Below are 17905 nucleotides of genomic sequence, written 5' to 3'. Positions count from 1 at the left end.
AAGACTGGAAAATACACATGCAATATAAAACAAATGAGATAAATCCTGCAGTGCATTAAAGAAGTGTATGTAGACTTAACAGACCTTGAGGATTCTGTCCTTTATAATTTAACAAGAGACAAGATAAAACCAGAGTTGATTGCTCCCTATACAAAGCAAGTGGAATCTTCAATTATATCAGAAAGGCTAAGGGATCTCATTGACTGACATTGACTGACCCTGACTGTCCTGTATCTAAGGGTCAGATGTGGGTAAAGAAAAGAACACACCTTGTAGGAAAAGTACCATGTACAGGGCCCCCTGCCAGGGATGGGGCCAGGCCTGGTATCTGGAGTGTTCTGTGACTTCCTGGTTCCTGGCCAGAATTGTGGTTGCCAAATTGGCTCAAGTCCACACTCCTCCCAGCACACCTTCCCTTATCCTTGTAAATGGGTTGGAAGCACTTTCAGCTTCTCGATAAACTACAGCCTTTACAGTGTGTACGTGTGTGTGTGTGTGTGTTCATGGAGAGGGTTTCTAAATATTTGTGCCTTTTTTTAATACCAAATATTCCTCTTATTTCTCTTTGGGCATGTCTCTGTCCTTCTCTCATAATACTGGGTGCAATAATAATAACAAAACTCACTGCTCATTCCCTTTTTCCCCTTTGAACAGATTCTTGACTGTTCCTCTGCAAGACCTACTGCCAGGCTTTAGCTTTAGTTACTGTGATCAGGGGACTCTCCAAGGGGTGAGGAGGTCAGGGTTAGCTTTCAGATCACCCACTGTGTTCAGCTGATGCCCTGGTATGGCCAAAGAGCATTTGTAGGCAAAAAGAACCCCAAAACCTCTGCCTCCTGCAGCTCCAGGGCAGTTCATCAGACTGGAAGCTAAAGGCCCACATAACTCTAATTAATGCATGCATATGTTGGCCAGCCTCTTGGCCGGTTTTATGAGTTTTCACTGGTGGTGTCTGAATCAGCAGGGTCAGATGAGGATTAAGGGTCCTAATGAATCATGTAACCATAAGTGGACTTGGACGGTGGCTATATTCAGAAGACCTGTCAGAGGCTCTCCACCCTGAGGGGCTCTTTCTGTGCCCAGAGAGGAAGGCTGCTCTGGGAGGAACTTGCCAGAGACGGTACTATGAGAAGTTTAAACATCCTACTTATCTTGGCACAGAACATTACTGATATATATATATATTCAGAAATACAGAGAAGTTTTGACTTAAAAGTATTAAATTTAAGAAAGGAAATGAGTCTTTAAGAGTTTATCTGTTCTGACCACTTCTTCACAGAGGGGGAAGACTCAGAGTCAAAGATGCTCCTGGTACCTGGCTAGCATGTGTCCCTAATTAATGACACTGGTGTGTGTGGGGGGGTCCTCTCTTCAGGTAGTTCCTTCCAGGGATCCTTTGTTTAAGAAAGATAAGAGCATAAATAAAAAAGGAGAGTGGGTAGAAAAGTTTTGGGGGGAAAAATGATGTAGAAGGCCAGAGGGAGAAGAAGTAGCCCCCAAAATGACAATCTGGGGCCAGTTAATTGAACAGGCCTATCTCCATTTCCTGAAAGTCTTTACTGGACTCCAAAGCTATTAGAGGCTAATGTTCTCACACCACAGAAATTTTGCCTTGTGTGTTTAAGCCAGTGCAGAATAGATTCTTCTCTCTTGGGGAGAGGAAATGTGTTTCCAAAAGGGAAGCAGCTCTCATCAAAAGCACTAGTGAATCTGGTGACAACACGGACACGCGCTTCGGCTAGAGCCTGGAAACTGTCAGGCAGTGGAGTTGGAATGGAGGATAACTAGAACTGCGGGTTCCCAAGGTGAGCACATCGGGTGGGCAAAGTCCCTGGGCCAGAGGGATTTGCAGGGAATCACAGAGCGGGGAATATTGGAAATGGGGACAGACAAAGTGGGAAAGAAGAGAAGAGAGAGATTTCGAGGTCACCAAACGGGGCTTCTGGATTTCTATAGGAAAAGAGTCCAACCTCAGGGCAGCCAGTCTGGTCCGCTGTCGAGGCTGAAGATACCGCTTGGGCTGGATATGCTTCTTTGTTTGGTGGGGACCCACCAAAGTGGCTCTAGGTTTTGCACAAATTCACACTTCAAATTAAAAAAAAAAATTTTTTTTTGGCGTGGGTCTTGGTGGGATCGTGCCCAAGGTACTCCTGCGGGATTCCAAGGGGTCTCGGGAGACATCAGCTATCTTTCCTTGCTCCTTAGAAACAGAATCGGACAAATTAAAAATAGCCACGGAAACTAAACTACAGACCCCAGAATCCATCCTTCCATAACTGGGGAGCAGTGTTCTGGCCTCAGCGCTCAGGTTCAAAATTCGAATAAATGGAGCCAGTTCTTGGATTACACCCCGGGGACAGCATTTTAATGTAAATGTAAAATATGCTTGTAATAATCACTTGTGGGCCCTGAAGCGCCACTAGAATCTCTGTTTAATTACGGGGGGCATGAGAGGAGCATTACCAGCTAATTAAATCCAATCCGATTTGTAATTCTCCCTCTGCTACTGCCGACTTTAAAATGCGAAATTGCTTTTTAAACGTGCCCACATATGAATTTTTAAAACACGTGTGAAAACTAAAGGAGAAACAAGGGAACAAGGGGCGGGGAAGAAAGAAGAAAGGAAGGAGAGAGTCGCGGGCTGCTGGGCCTGACTCTAGGGGCCGTCGGATTGAACCTCGGGGCTGGGCCTCGGGCTCCCTGCACTCCAGCTCGGGGCTCTGAGTTGGGCCACAAAGAAAGAAGTTATTTCCTTTCTTTTCAGACGTTTCGACTTCCCTTCCCCCCCTGCGGCATCTCTCTCAGCTGCCAGACATCGCCCTAAAAAGAGTCCAGGGGCGCGGAAAAAGCTCAGAGCCCCGCGTTGAGCGCGCTCCGCGTCGGTCCCTCGCCGGGCGGGGAGCGAGATCCTGCGGACGCGCGGGAGGGCGTGGAGAGGTAGTGAGCTCACCAGGGAAGGTCGGCAAGAAAGGCGGTTAGGCCCGGAGGCGCGTGGATCCAGGGAGGGCCGCCGGCGGCCACGGAGGAAGCCGAGGCCTAGGCGGATTGGCGCAGTGCGGGGCGGCCAATGCGAAATCCAGCTCCAGCCGCGCCGTCCTTCGCGCTACCGGGCAGGAGGAGCGCCGGGAGTGACTCTGAGGCTCAGGCCTCGGGGCCAGAAGCTGGAGACTCTCGAGGGCTTTATAAAGGCGCTCGCAGCCGCCACGTCCCCATCCTTCTCCACCCTTCCTCCGTGGTGGTGGTAGCTTTTGCTTCTGCCCCTCCTGTGTTCATACCACACCACACACAGGCACACACACGCACCCCCTCCCCTCTTCTCTTTCGTCAGCGCGCGTCCCAAAAGCAGACCCTGGAACTTTGATTTATGATTAGAATATTGAGCTATTTGCATGAGAAAACCAACCAGGGTGACCGCGCGCACCCATTCTTAAATACTCCCTAGTACCTGTGAATTAGAACACGTAATACGCTGCGGGGGTCTGTTTCCAAACCTGATACTATCTGCAACCAACTACACTATCACCAGGCTGCTCCGACGAAGTGTAGTGTAGGAAAATGTTCTAAAGAGGAGGCCAGCTCTCTCGCCTTGCAGGAAGCCCAAAAGGAGAGAAATGTGAATGTGGGTACAAGCGTTTCCAGACTGACAACGCGCCGCACAGATGCAGTGGCACCTATTCCAAAGCTAGGCATTCGCACCTCGTCCTCCTGGGCCTCGAGTGCTATTTCAACCAGGCCGGCCCTGCCTGAAGAGTCAGCAGATGAGGGTCGAAAAGCTCATTCTTATCTGGGAGAGTTGGCGACAACCCAGAACTCGGCCCTCGGCTGGGTGGGATGGGGGTTGAAGGGTAGTTCTACGATATATGGAGGAGACAGTGGCCCCAGGCCTTTTCTAGTGCCTTTCTTAGAGGGCTCTGCCCTTGATGGAGAAATCCCCTGGGCACCAACCTAGCGCCCGGGCGCTGCCTGTGGTCTGGCTCCCCCTGTTGCCGGCCTGAGGTTTGGCAGTTGGGGATTGCTGAGACCCCCGGAGGTGGAAAAGGCCGAATCCCTATGTGTGTCAGGGATGGGGACTATTGTTAGACCAAAGGGAGGGGGTCCTTGTCTGCACAACACAATGTGAGAATGTTTGTACGGCGTGTGCGCTCTCGATCTAGCATGGATTGGAGACATTTTCATCAACGAGGACCTTGTCATCTCACTTCTACTTCCATCTCCTGCAGAAAGCATCTGCATACTTCCTGTCATCTTTACTCAGTATATTGATAAATTGTTTCATAAAATGAGTAAAATCTTGTTTTCCATCTAACTTATGATCATTATCTGTTTTTTGATTAAGTCTTTCTCTGTACATTTGGGTGGGGGGTTGAAGTTCTACCGAGGCTGCCTGGTGTCAACCTTGGCATTCAGGAGGGGGGAACCAACAGGGCGTTGCTGAGATTCTCTCATTTCTCTCGTGTGCTACCAGGTTGAATCCCACCTCGCCGTCCAGTCTTCTCTGTGAGCACCCCACACCCCTGATCCCTGGTGCCCACCCCCCACATTCCCTCTAGTTCCAGGCCACTAGCAGTGCCTCCTGGCGCCACTCAGCAGGCAGTAGAGATTCTGGGCCTTCCAGGCCAAGCAGCGGAGGGGCCTCTCTGCCTGTTTTGGAAACTTTCCATTTTCCCACAGTATTTCACATTCATATTACTTTTCACACCCTCTTAGACAGTAATAGCACGCTACCTGCTAAATACTTCCGTGTGTCAAGACAGCCCTTTTGCGACCTATGGACTGTTCCAGATCTTCTGCTGGTGATAGGGATGAGGACTGCTCCTCATCGTATGGGGTTGTTGACTTCCTTCTCTTCTCTCCTGGGCTGGTTGGGGCTGCTGGGTCAGGGATCCCAGGTATGGAGGAGGTCTTAGCCCTGGCCCTTCGAGAGGGTGGAGGGGGCAGTTGTAGGGGAAAAAAGGACTTGGAGACTGTTCGACTTTTAGTAATTGTGAGGGTAGATTGGCAATTTTTAAAAAAACAAGGCCCTGCTCCAGGCCTTGAGCAAGGAGTCAGGGCTTACCTACATAATAAGCACCACCTCTGACCTTCCCTTCAGGAGCACCAGACACAACGGGTACCATTTGGACACTACCGGGTGCTGAGGCAGCAGAGCACAATGCCCCGCCCCCACCTCCTCTGGCCCATATGCCGCAGCTCTGGGAATGCAGGGCTGCTCTGTAAACCTGGGAGTGGGTGAGAGTTAGAACCATGCAACAAGGAAGTCATGATGAATGCTTCAGAGCAGAGAAAAAAGAGCGAAGGCTGGCCCAGGGGAGCAATAGCTCCCTGAACCAAGAGTCCCTTGTTCTTTGGCTGTCCAATGGAGTCACTTGCTCCCCAACCTATGGCAGGCAGGACCTAAGACAGGGTGGATTCTCAGAGTCCAGTTACAGTGGACTGGGCTGGGATTGGTACACTAGATACCAGGGTCCTGGCCCTCACCTGGGTCTGTGTTGGGGGTCCCAGAGGGCACTGCAGTGATAGAGAGCCCTGAGCCACTTTAGCAGAATTGAGGCTGGTGGCCCTGGGGCGTCAATCTGACAAGCCAAGGGAAGTTAAGGGTGGTCCTCTGCAGGTCCCCCAGGACCCCACCTCAGTTCTTCATCAAGAAAAGAGGAGTAATAAAATCTGCCTGCCCCCTACCTCCAGGACATGGAGGAAGGAACTAACTTTTAATGAGAGCCTATTAAGTGTCAAGCATTTTATAGGCTGCATATTGTTTAATCTTTACACACTGTAAGGAGAGTATTTCTAAACCCTGTGTGCCTGCAAGGAAACTGAGGTGCAGAGAGGAGGGACCTGGCCAGACCATACAAACTTCAAGCTTCCCCACTGCCATTTTGTGTTTCTAGCAACCATCCTGGGAGTTGATGGCACATGAAGGAGTCCTTCAGTCTGTACCAGGTCTCCTGGGGAACTTGGAAGAGAGCCACGAACTGTCTTCCATGATCCTCTAACATAGACTCCTAGAGAGTGATTTAAGTGATGAGAATTCAGATTCTAAGAACTTGTAGCTTTAGGTACCTACCATTTTAAGCTGTAAAGCCTTTATATTTATTCCTCCAAAATATCCACAAGAGAGTCAAAGTTACAAAGACTCTCTTAACCAGAGGAGCCCAAGTATACCACACATGTCCAGTAGTTTCACTTTTCTTTCCCCAACACACCAGGGTTGAGAACATTTAAACTCAGATTTACTGGACTGGAGTTTCTGTTCATATCACTAACATAAATGGAGCCCAAAGCCCCACTCTTAAGCCTGAAGCTTAGAAACCTCAAGGCCTAGAAAGGGATTAACTTGGTCCCTAATTTCCAAGAGACACCTTAGCCATTTTTCTGCTTGTCAGGGCCAGGGTTTGTACCATGAACAAAGGAACCACCCACCCATAAGCTGGGGAGGACAAAGTGTGGGGCTCTTCAAATTCCTGTGTCTACTTTTGGAATGAAACCCCATGAATTCCACCTCCCAAACATTGCTACTCTCACACACACCTCTCTGCCCTTTAGTAGTTGCTTCTCGGTGTCATGGACTTTCTTCTCATCTATAGAGAGTTTATCTAGTGACTGCTTGCTTACCCTCAAGAAAATGCTTTAGATTTTGGATTTGGGGCATTTGCAGAAGGTAGGAGAGGTGGTACTGAGCAGGCAAAGCTAGAAATGAAGTCAGGAGAGTGTACAGCCTGTGGGGAAGGCCATTGTGATTGGGAAATGGACTGGGAAACTCTTTTCTGTTTTCTCTCCTACAAAGGCACACTCCCAGTCCAGAGCCTATCTATTATCTGTCTGCTCTCCTTTTTCCCCTTTCTTCATTCTGATGCTGAGCCTGAGTAAGAGGAAGAGTTAGGGGGAGGATGCCCTGGCTGGTGTGGCTCAGTGGACTGAGCAGCCAGCCTGTAGACTGAAAGGTTGCCAGTTAGATTCCCAGTCAGGGCCCTTACCCTGATTGCCAGCCAGGTCCCCATTTGGGGACATGAGAGAGGCTACCAATCGCTGTTTCACTCACATATCATGTTTCTCTCCCGCTATTTCCACCTCCTTTCCCAGGTGGGCATTAAGGACAAATTGTGTTAAAGAGTCCCTGAAGCCATAGTCATTCCTCTTGAGTCCTTTCTTTCCCTTTGGTTGTGGAGGGGATTTTTGGGAATATCAGGTGCATTTCCTGAAGTTCTGATTAATGTAAGTCCTCTGGACCCTAGTCACCCTTGGAGCATTATTCCAAACCTGGAAGTAGCTAAATGAGTGGTCATTTAATGGGATTTTAAACTGTACCAGGGTATATATTGATTTATTTTACAGCCATTACATTGGGAGACAAAGGGACTATGACGACTTCCTAAAAACCAGCTAGTAAGCCCCTATGCCCCTGCAAAATTTTTTACAGTTATTTATTATCTTACTTAGTAGTGACAATGCTGACAGACAACTAAAAACAAAGTTAAGAAAGCAGCAATGTATTCATGTATTTCTCCTCTATTATACTCTGCTCTTGTTTTTACCACCTGCTACTTGTGGCTGGTGGCAGCACACTTGGCTTAAGAACAACACCGAGTGAAAGAGACTGCTCATGGCAATGGGATTAGGTTGCCAATTTGAATTGTACTTTTTCTTTACCAGGATGGTGGCAACATAGAATGACATGTCCTCTTTTCTCAGGGACTCTTGATGGTCTGAAAACTCTAAAAATAAATTCAAATGGCATTAAAAGCACAAAAAACTGGAGGAAGAAAGGGAACGAGAAAGGGAAATGGGCACCAAATTCAAAGGGCATTTGTATTTCTGCCTGAGTCAAGAACTGAAGCTAAAGCATGTTTGTCTCCACTTTGCTGGGTTTCTCCACATGTGTTCCAGAGCCCAGTCCCCTCATTCAGTATCTCTAGAGTTCTTTGGGAAGGGCACTCTCGCAAAACAAGTGGATCTGGTCCCCTAAGGGCTCTCCCCACTGGTGGTGGGTAGGAAAAGCTGGACACTGGGACAGTCAGTGGGGGTGGGAAAAGCCCTGGGAGTTATGGGCAAGTCTGGTCAAGGTCCTTCCCCACTTGGCCACCACCAGCTACCAAACGGGCCTATCTTGCCCACCATCCCAGGGGAGCCTCTGGGCACCTCGCCATTTCGAGAGACGTCGGCCAGAGTGAGCTTATTACAGTTATTAATGACCAGAATGACTCCTTCAGCCAAGAGCAAAAGAAATGGATCCAAATGAGAAAACCGGTGCAGCTTGGGCTCCCTGATGGCTGTGATAGGGGAATTGAACCAGCTGACACAGGTTGACAATATCCGCAGCTGTTGCTCTGACATCCACTGGGCAGGCAAAGTGTCACTCGCAGGTGGACTCTGAGCTCTGGAGTTGGCAGTTATGTGAAACAGTCAGCGTAGAAGACACTTTTGGCTACTTAAGACTTACAACCTCCTCTTCCACTCCCCCAGCAGCAAGTTTACGGTAGGTGCGTGTCTCCTTTGCTAAGGATGACACCCCCCTTCAAAAGCAGGTAGGATTTTGTACAGATCAGCAACTCTTGTAGAATGAAGTAAATCGCGGAGATCCAGCTTGAGCGGCTTGTCAGAGACAGAGTGACTAGTGCTTACTCCATTTCGGAGCCAACCTCGGATCCCGGTTTCTGGACTTACTTCGTGATCTCGAGCCAGCATTTTTGTTTCATTGAGGTTGTTTTTGCGATTGCAAAATGAGAACGTTCGTCCAAGGAGAGGTTTGGAAGTGTTTTCCCTTGAGCTGGTGATCTTCATCTCTACATTATTCGTCTTCGGGAAAATAACTGCATTTCCTTCCTAGAAATGCTGAAAATGTGGTGGATCTGCCGTGTCCCCTTCCCATGTCGGCGAGGTGTGCCTTCCTCCCCCAAGCGATCGGCGACTCTGAGAACTCCAACTTCCGCGTCCTCGAACTCGCCCGCGTTTACATTCTTCAACCCTGGCAATTGAGATCTGATCCTGTGTTTTTGCATTTTCTCTTGTGCGGGTTCTGTTACCTTCTTGCTACACGTCTGGAAAACCCACCTTCAACCCCCCAGAGAGGACAGCCGCTCGAAGCGAGGGGAAGCTGGTACAAAACCCCCGGCCCGTGTTGCCAATGGAGCACAGCCTTATCCTGCATAAGTGAGCAGCGGGTCAATCCGACTGTACATGACCAGGGGCCCTGGGAGTGCGAAGGATGCAAGGGCCGGCTGGCCACAGGGACTGAGAGGCAACATCTGCACTGCTGTGGGGTCCTGGGTCAGGGCGGGATCCCAGGGATTTAAGCTGTTAAGAGAGTCACATAGGCCTGGGCTCCATAGCCCCTCCCCCAGTAGGAGAAGGGTTCAAGGTCGGCGGGTGCTGGGCCCTTCTTCAACGCACTCTGGGAGCCCCGAAGTATGAGCCAGTCTCCATTTAATTTTGTTCCACAAAGTATAGCAAATATCTTGCATATATTTCCACAGTGGTCAGGCCCTAATTATGGAAGATCGCGTCCCAGAAATGTGACTGTTGTGGCAGGAGGGAGCTGGAGTCACGGAAGACGCTTGGAGCTTTACACATATAGAAAAAGAAAAGTTTAGTTTGGACCGCTGCGGGGTGGGAGGGTCCAGAACACATAGGTTATTAGCTGGTAAGAGGGGGGATCCTGGATTTCCCATTCCGAAAACGGGGCCTCTCTGTCACCTGCAAGGTGACAGCTAGGGAGGCAACAAGTCAGTGAGATCCGGAAGGCCCCTGTCCGACGTGAGCAGTTTCCTAACGTCAGGACTCCTTCCAGGGCCCATATTTGGCCAGCAGCACCATTCAGCTGGGACTCTGTATGATCTCTTAAACTTGGTAGTGCGCGCGCGCCGGAGAGAGAGAAAGAGGGGGGGGGAGAGAGGCAGAGAGGGGGAGGGAAGAGAGGGGCGAGAGAGAGAGAGAGAGAGAGAGAGAGAGAGAGAGAGAGAGAGAGAGGTAGCCAGGCAACGGAATTACGGGAAACATCCTCTCGGTCACGTGAACTTGATTGTAGACCAGGATGTTAATCTAACAGCTGCCAAAAATCTTCTGACTTCAGTGCTCTAAATGTTGACTGTTTCTCACACCTCACCACCCGTAGGGAGTCTGCTGCCTTGGGGGTTGATAGATTTCCTATTCCCTTTCAGCTTCGATCTACTCCCACCTGCCTGGTTGCATTTGGAGATGATTTCCTTTTTTCCATTCGTGAGACCATGTGGCTCCCATACTTACCTGGGCTGGTTGTTTCCCCACCCGCCCTCCTCCCCAAGGGGGATTACAAATCTCCTGAGGGGGAAAAGCTGAGTTGAGGAAGGGTCAGAAAAAGGAAGCAGAGCCCCAAAGTGCAGGCGTACAACATTATATTCTTTTCTGGGTGCCTTTGATTCTTTCAAGAAAAAAAAGTAGCACAATAAGTAATTTTAATGGGCGCCCTCTCTCTCTTCCACTAACGCACTCATACCGAGTCCTCAACCAGGTTCACCGGCAGGAACCTCGTTTTCTGGCCTTGTGTGCCCCAAAGGGTCTGTTAAAGTTCTGAGCACACAGTAGGCGCTTGGACAACAGATCCTGGTTAACAGAGCAAATGCTCTGAAGGAAAGGGGGCAATTATTTGAGAGCGGTTGTAACTCAAGGAGCGCGAGTGTGTATCTTGTGCCTATTCAGTTCATTTCAGGCTCACAGACGAGATTATTTCAGGGAAATCTACTCCCACTTTTAACCCAATGCTGATTCCTCCAGGAAAACCCGCACCTCGGCGTCCAGGGAGCCTGCTCCAGCTGACCCAGTTAACACAGTCAAGGCGACACTGTGACCTCTGAGCCACGGTGCTCCTTTCTTGAACCTCGCGGGTCAGGGTGAAGGGAGTCCTCTCGAATGAGTCAAATCTCACTTTAGATGACCAAGAACAGAGACGTTCCAGGAAGCCAGAGGGATGAAAGGCCGGACCTCGTGTGCTCAGGGAATTTGCTCTGGGTAAAGGGGCTCCTGGGCAGGGCCCGAGCGTCCGCGACCACTGGTGAGGTCGGGAGGCTGGGGCAGCGCCCTGGTCCGCTGCTTCGCGGATCCCCGCGGCATTCCGAGTTCCTGCAGGAAACTCCCTTCTCTGAGCAATGGCTTGCTCGGTACGAGTCCTGGTGTTGCCCACCCCGACGTTATTATAGGCCACGGTCATTACTGTTCTCTTTTGGCACGAATCTTCCGCCTAGTTATTTGTCATTATCCAAAGGCGCCTAAACCAGCCGCGTGGCGCGCACCCCGGAAGCTCTTGCCGAGACCCGGAAACAGCGGGAGCTCAGACGCCGCTGTCCGGGGGTCCGCCCGTCGGGCCCACTTTTGAGGGGGCCCCAATTTGCAAAGCCTCGTGCAGCACGAGAGCCATCCCGCGTGCGCACCACCCTTCTGCGGGGCCGTGGGAAGTTCCCGCCTCTGGGTTCTTCACTTCCTCCCGGCCAGGCCTCGCTGTCCCCCGGCAGGGCCCTCCAGTGGATGGAGCTTCCTCGTTAAGGTCGCCATTGGGTCGGCTGTGAGTAGAGGGAAACAAAGAGAAGGAGGAATTTACAATCGGCCGGAGTGACTATTTCATAAACTCCCCAAGGATCAGAGTGTAAATCTACTAGGGATCGTCAGTTGCGATTCATAATTCGGCACGTAATAAAAGTACCACCCCACCCCCGTTTGTGTCCCACTTTGTTGGCTTCTCCCCCGCGAGCCTGGGTGGGCGCGAACCCGGGGAGCGCAGCAGGCCCCCGGCGCACCCGGCTGCTCGCCGGGGAGCCGGGCTCGCGGGCGCCGGGCGGGCCCCGTGACCCGCCGTCCTATAAGAATGCTTCAGCTCCAACCTGGGCTCGTTTCCGTGAAGCAGGAAACATCTGGGGGACTTTTTTTTTTTTTTTTTTTTTGCCGGGCGGTTGGGAAAGTACTTACTTCCGAACTTGGTGCTAAAGGAGTTCTACTATCCAGACAAATCCCGGCTGAAAAGGGGGGTGGGGCCGCGAGCGGATGGCAGCCCTGCCCGCGGCCACAGTGCTTACCGGGGAGCTAACCAGTGGTAAGCACTTGGGTGAAGGACGAATTAAACACCTTAGAGCCAGGTCCGCGCGCTCGGGCCTCATTGTTTTAATGTCCGTAGTACTTAGGCGCAGTTTGAGAAAGAATGTCTTTAGTTGCAGAAAAAACATCAAAGACCAGGGGCTGCTCAATATGGAGCACATATGGTAGTCTCCGAAGGCCTTGCCTGCCAAAACATGTTTCTCAGTATTTTTCTCCTTTTTTTTTTTCCTGATCCTTGCCCACGCCCCCCCCCCCCTTTTTTTTCTTCTCAGATGGGAGGGAGCCGCAGGCTCGGGTTACCTACGGCGTCCTGCGTTCGCGTGAGGCAGTTGGCTGCTGTGCGGAGGCGCTCAATGAGGTCTTTCAGGAACTGAATGAAGCCCAGGGAGGGACTTTGAAGATGGGCTGGCTGCAGGGCCAGGCCTGAGAGAACCGGGACTTGCCCAGGATCCCATAGTCAGCTGTGGCAGAGTTGAGGCATTGTCAGATTCAGAGATTCTGGGTCGCTTTTGGCATTATACCTGCAAAAGCACGTTTTCCTGTTCCCAAGTGGTTCATGTGGTCAAGGTACACTGGCTGTATCCTCAGGCCTTAGCTTATTGCTCAGTGTATGGGAGGCACTTCAATCTTTACTGAATGAATGTTGAGCACACTAAGTGATAACAGTAGACTGCAAAAACACTTTTTAACTTCAGTCTAAGCAAGATTCAGTTGCAAAGTTCCTCTTCCTCATTAACTGCTGCTGTTTGTTATAATTATAATCTATGATTTAGATCACTGTCCCAGTTTTTTAAATTACCCAGCAAAGAGACACAGGAGACAGTTGACTAAAAGTTCAAGCAGTTTGCCTTAGGAATTTCTCAGAATTAAATCTTGGAATATTTGGAATCATTAAAGTGATCAAGTTCAATTTCTGAACTTCCTGAAGAACTAAGATACAGAAAGGTAAAGTTACTTTCCCAGGGCACACAGCTCAGGTGAAGCTGGGGAAGTGCCCTCTTTCCTTGTGCCTACTGCCCACTGGGCGCACTATTTCATATTGCCCTCAGTAGAAGGACAAGCTGGATAATTTCCTCTCTTCTAGCTTCTTCCATTAAATGGATTCCTTTCATCACCTCTGAAAAATGATCTCAGGATGTTCCCCTTCTGCAAATTTACATGTAGGATTAGTATTAAAGGCAGTGGTAAATTTTCAGGGCTCCCATTTAAAAGAAGATTCATGCTGTCTCCAGAACCTGCAGCTTTTTCTAATGCAATATCAATGATGGTTGGGGGAAGGAAGCAAACCACACATGGAGCTGATTAAACACCAATCTTATCAAATCTTCCAGTATTCTGGTGACTTATATGATTTATACACAGAGACCAGGAGGCAAATTACCTGACAAGTAGTTAGAAAATCTAGACTTTAGTCCTGGCTTTGCCCACTGCATCTCTTGATCAGTCAAGAGCTATTTCTCTCTCTCTCTCTTAATCTGTTTCTCTCTCCACATAAATTTATTATCTAGATCACTATCCCATATCTAGATCAATATACATATTAATATATAATAATAATATATGTAAATCTAGACCATCCATTTGTCCATAAATCCAATTTCTGTTCTCATATTTTCAGATGTTATCATACGTATCACCATACAATGAGGTCCTTACTTATACCAGATGGAGAAGCAGCAGAGCCAACACTAGAACTCTGCTTATTCTTATATTAAGTACTCAGGGAATGGTAACCTTGCAAAATGTTTTAGAGATGCTTCAGCCCCTTCATCATGCAGATGAGCACACTGGTGCCCAGAGAGCTGATATCCTGGGGTCACACAACTGGAGAGACTAGGTGGCCTTCCTGTTCAGTGCTACACTCCTCCAAGAAAGTTCTTGCAAAGATGGAACCCACCAGTCTATGTGACAGGTTTAAGTGAGCATGGGTCAAATCGTTAGGGTGCCTCCTTCTACTACCCCAATTATTCGATTTTCTCATTTATATCAAGAATATCTGGACCAGAATATAATTTTCTTGAAGTAGATATTTAAAGCAAAACACAATCAGTACCATTTCACTTATGTGGTGCTTTTGTAAACACACCAGCTCTATTGTGTGAGACTCTCAAAGATCACTGGGACAGGACGATGGTTTTTCTAATGAGAAATACAGCAGTAAGTTTCATTTGTTTTTAGAGTCTTGAATGCAATGTAAGAGAGACAGAAACCTCTGATCATGCTTAATAAAGAGGCAAAATAATAATTAATTAAAAAGGTAAAGCCAATGTTCAGAATATTCTGCTGGTCTTCTCCCCTCACACAACAAACTCCCAAATTATCAATATTGGGAGCAGGTGGAAGAGTTGACTAAAAAATTATCCAACATTCAAAATAGAATAGTGAAGGTGCTTTTGCTTTTGGGGAGCATGTTTTGTTGTTGCTGTTGTTTGTTTTTAAAAATATTTTTATTTTTATTTTTTTAGGGAGGAGAAGGGAGGGAGAAAGAGAGGGAGAGAAACATCAATGTGCGGTTGTTTGCCTCTCACACGCCCCCAACCGGGGACCTGGCCTGCAACCCAGGCATGTGCCCTGACTGGGATTCGAACTGGCAACCTTTTGGTTCGCAGGCAGGCACTCAAACCACTGAGCCACACCAGCCAGGGCGGGAGCATGTTTTTGATGTGAGAAAATGACTTGGGGCACTGTCACCATGTTGAAAATTAAGTCTAGGGCACTTTCTGCCTCCTGTCTGTCTGGCCTTGGTTGACCTGGACTATCCTGATTGATGCTGTGTGACCGGACTCTGAAGTATTTCAGAAGAACAATCATATGTTTTACCCAGGTATATAGTGGAACAAGCAGTTTCTCTGCCCAGAAGCAGTCTGTTCATCTAACACCTTCAGACTGGGGACCTTAATGACTTGGGGCTAAAAAAAACCACACAGCACCAGCTCTGAGGGCATTCCCTCAGCAGGGACATTAGGCATGCAGGAATGGACTATGCAGCCCAGACAGCCCCTCTAGGATGTTTTTCTAGGCAGGAATGGAGCAAGAATGGATCTGAGAATTCAACCAACTGGAGGCAGACATGTTGTCTTTGTGTTTAAGGCTGAATGATTATGTAAATCGTTCTTTGCAACTATAGCCTGCACTATAGTAAAAGAGCTCTCCTGCCTTTTTCATCTCAAGGGTCCTATTTTGGACTTTCTCTTCTTATATGAAAACCTCTTCCTGGGAGATTCTTAATCATAACACTGTACTTCCTGCGGTTGTCAGGATTAAGTGAGGTAATCTAAAAGTGATTTGCACAGTGCCAGATACATGGTAAGTACTTGGTGCTTGAAATATTATTATTATTAACCATTCTCTGGTTTCAGTTCATATTGATGACATATTTCTTTACAATTCGGTGTTTCTTGGAACACTAGACCTGAATATCCAATTCCCTGCTTGGGAGACATGTCCCTGCAGACATGCTTAGATTTTTAAAATTCACCATGCTCAAAACAGAATTTATTTCTAGTTCCTGCTGTACATTCAGAGTCTGTTCTCCTAGTCTCTGTGAATGGTACCAACAACCATCAGGCACTCAGACCAGTAACCTGGCAACTTTCACCAGGTGCTCCTAAATATCTTTAAAATACACCCTCTCTTCTCCTCTCCCCACTTCTTGCCTTAGTATGGACAGATACTAAGTTTGGCATGCAACATGCCATCATTTTTCCCACTGCCAGTGTGCTACTCTCTAGTCTGTCCTCACAGCAGCCAGAGTGATCTTCGTATAATGCAGTTTGATCATGCCATTTCCCTACTTTAAATCTTTCATTCATTCCCCATAGATCAGGAAAACTCAAATACTGAGTATGTAATGCTCTCAATAATCTTCTTTCTTGCCACTCCCTGCACACACACACTAAGCCCTGTCTCTGCTGAACTAAACTGAACACTCTGGTTTCTTTGGCCTTCATATCTTTGCATATGTTGTCTTCTGCCTGGTACACACTTCTCTCCATCTCCAATAGACTTCATTCTACTTGTTCTGCAAGATTCAGCCTGGCTGTCGCCTCTTCTTGGAAGCCTCCACTAAACCCCTACAGGATTACAATTTCTGTCTCTTTTCCTTTAGGTGTGGGTTCTTCAGGGCAGTGGAATAAGTCTTTAATATTTGTGACCACATGTTTTAATGCCTGGGACACATAGCTGTCCCTCACATGCTTGCTGGAGATGAAAATGGCCCAGAATTAAAATAAATGGCTTTGGTTCTATACCTTCTGATAATCAAGATTTTGGGAAAGTTGTTTTTCTGAGCCTCAGTTTTTTCATCTGTAAAATGGAGAATAACAATGCCCCCTAATATTGTGAGGATTAAGTGAAAAATCAATGCAGAAGTATTTTGTAAACTGTGTAGCACTGTATATGAGTCATTACTATAATCAATGCAAACCCACATTGCCCCATGCATGTACAATTTTCATACATGCACTTAATGTGTTTGTATTCTATGCATCCATGTGTCTGCTTGTGCACCTGCATGGCTGGTTACCTAGTAAAGTAGTTTTCAAACATACTTTCCCTAGATCCCAGCCCTTAAAAGGCATGCTGAGATAGGTAGATAAATAATTACTTCTGATAACTAGTCCAGGTTTTAGATAAAGTAGTTTGTAGATGTCCTCCAATTAGATTCTGTGAATCTATTACATTCATACACATAAAGACAAACTTAGTGGAAATTTACAGATCACTGCATGTAATTATAGGCCATTACCATTTTTACTAGTAAAACGGTAAAAGTTGAAAGCACTTTCCCACCAGGCTTTCATTTTATTTTCAAATCGGTCACTTGGAGCGGTTATGAAGACAATGTTTTCCCCATTTTGCAAATGAACACATCGAAGGATAGGGGATCCGTTTCACAACCTGCCTCCTTTCCAATGTTGCAACCAAGTGGATGTCAGAACCTTAGGATGCTCTTTCTCCTGTTTTCTTTCTTTTCCCCGGGTCTGTGTAGGAAGTTTGTGCAGATTAGGTGATCTGTGCAAAGCAGTCAGAGCTGACCAATGCGTAAATTGACCAGTGCTTATTTATTTATGCTGCTTTGAGTTGCCATTTCTTTGTGCACTTTGGATCTGCTTTAAATTGGGAATCAGCTATTCTAACATAGGGGAGTTCCTGTGTTTTCGATTCCCGGGAAGGTAATTGCCTCTCCTACGGCAGCTCTGCGTTGCCAGCTGCGCGGTTGCGCAAATGCTCTGGGGACTTTGAAATGGAAAGCACACTGCGGTTTTCTTCCCTGCGCTGTTGCCCGCGGTAGAAAAAGGAGAGAACACGGGCCCATGTTCAACCTCATCTACCTTCAGCCTTTGGTTCTTTTTTAAGAAGCCAGGTGGCGCCAACTCTCAAGCCCTGCTGGAGCGGGAGGAGCTCCCCGCCGGTGCTAAGCTGAGCGCTGGGTGGAAGACCGAGCACAGACCCCGACTGGCGCGCTCCCTCTGCGCCCTCCGCCCTTTGGAAATGGAGCTTGGCTTTTTTCTTCTTCCGCACCCCTCGCAGGAAGACGGCCAGCCTAAAGGGAAATGAGGTGTCCTGTGTGCCACATGGAGCTTTGGGGAATTGAAGTAATTAAAGCCATGAGGTTTCCTCGCTCTTCGCTGTGCTTACGGTGGGTTTTGATTTGGAGAAGGCGAGCGAGGAGAGGTGAAGGCCGGTTCCAGTCGGCCGGCATCCTGTATCTGTCTGTGCTGCGGAAGAAGGGCCGAGCCGCGAGGGCACGCGCGCGCCTCGGTGTGAGCACAGCTATGGGTACGGAATCGGGTCTCGGGTGTTGTGTGTACCTGTCCCTAAGTGACAGAGTAGGTGCATGGTTATA

The 17905-nt window shown here is 48.3% G+C and overlaps 1 long non-coding RNA gene across 2 annotated transcripts in view; it reads left to right on the top strand.

Annotated features, from left to right (window-relative positions):
* Positions 1-1625: 1625 nt before the first annotated feature.
* Positions 1626-17905, top strand: part of LOC149999434 (uncharacterized) — a 59609-nt gene continuing 43329 nt past the window's right edge. Inside the window, exon 1 of one of the 2 annotated variants that reach the window (XR_016513398.1) lies at positions 1626-1805. This is a non-coding gene — a long non-coding RNA (uncharacterized LOC149999434). Of the gene's footprint in view, positions 1806-17380; positions 17699-17905 lie in introns of those variants that run through there. The other variant, XR_016513397.1, reaches the window with a different exon arrangement.

This window comes from Furipterus horrens, unplaced genomic scaffold, assembly GCF_987537825.1.
Source record: "Furipterus horrens unplaced genomic scaffold, mFurHor1.1.pri manual_scaffold_10, whole genome shotgun sequence".
Taxonomy (NCBI): domain Eukaryota; kingdom Metazoa; phylum Chordata; class Mammalia; order Chiroptera; family Furipteridae; genus Furipterus; species Furipterus horrens.
The sequence above is the reverse complement of the archived record's forward strand: the minus strand, read 5'-3'. Positions and strand labels throughout refer to the sequence as shown.